Genomic DNA, 1,216 nt, shown 5'->3' on the forward strand with positions numbered 1-1,216 from the left:
ATTGTTGGCATACAGAAAAGACATTGATTTTTGAGGGTTATTATATACCCTGCTACTTTGCCAAAGTTTGAATCACCTTGAGTAATTTGGGAGTGGAATCTGTGGGTTTCTTTGAATACAAGATCATGTCATCTGCAAAGAGGGAGAGTTTTATTTCTTCTTTCCCTATTTGGATCCCCTTTATGTCTGCATCTTGTCTTATTGCTATACCTAGGCATTCTAATACTAGATTGAAGAGAAGTGAAGAGAGTGGACATCCTTGTCTTGGTCCTGAGTTAAGAAGAAATGGCTTTAGTTTTTCACCATTGAGTATAATGCTGGCTGTAGGTTGGTCATATACAGCCTTTATTGTATTGAGGAATGTTCCATGGATTCCTAATTTTCCAAAACCTTCATCATAAAGGGGTCTTGTATCTTGTCAAATGCTTTTTCTGCATTCATTGAGATAACCTCGTGGTTCTTATCCTTGCTCCTGTTGATGTGATGAATTATATTAATTGATTTGCGTATATTGAACCAGCTTTGCATCCCTGAAATGAATCCTGTTTGATCGTGGTGTATGATTTTTTGGATGAATTGTTGAAGTCGATTGGCCAAAATTTTTGTTGAGAAGATTTGCATCAATGTTCATCAAAGAAATGGGTCTATAGTTCTTTTTCTTGGATGAGTCGCTGCCTGGTTTGGGGTTGAGAGTTCTGATAGCTTCATAGAATGTGTTCGGTAGTGATCTTTCCTTTACAATTTCATTGAGGGGTTCGAAGAGTATTGTTGAGAGCTCTGCTTTGAAGGCCTTGTAGAATTCTGCTGTAAAACCATCCTGTCCTGGACTTTTCTTAGATGGGAGATCTCTTATTGATGTTTCTATATCAATGCTTGGTATGGGCTTGTTCAGAGGTTTACCTCATGTCAATATTTGCCTAGAAAATGTCCATTTCTGCCAAGTTCTCAAACCTATTAGCATAAAGTTTTGAGAAGTATTCCCTTATAATGTTCTGAATCTTGGTTGTTTCTGTGGTGAGGTTTCCCTTCTAATCTCTTAGTTTAATTATTTAGGTGTGTTCTCTTCTTTTTCTGATAAGATTTGCTAAGGATCTGTCAATTTTGTTAATTTTTTCGTAGAAACAACTCTTTGTTTTGTTGATTCATTCTATATTTTTTTTGGATTGTAATTTTGTTAATTCTGATTTAATTTTTATTATTTCTTTCTGTCTGCTGG

Source organism: Dipodomys spectabilis, unplaced genomic scaffold, assembly GCF_019054845.1.
Source record: "Dipodomys spectabilis isolate Male_0828 unplaced genomic scaffold, ASM1905484v1 ptg000547l, whole genome shotgun sequence".
NCBI classification, from domain to species: Eukaryota; Metazoa; Chordata; class Mammalia; order Rodentia; family Heteromyidae; genus Dipodomys; species Dipodomys spectabilis.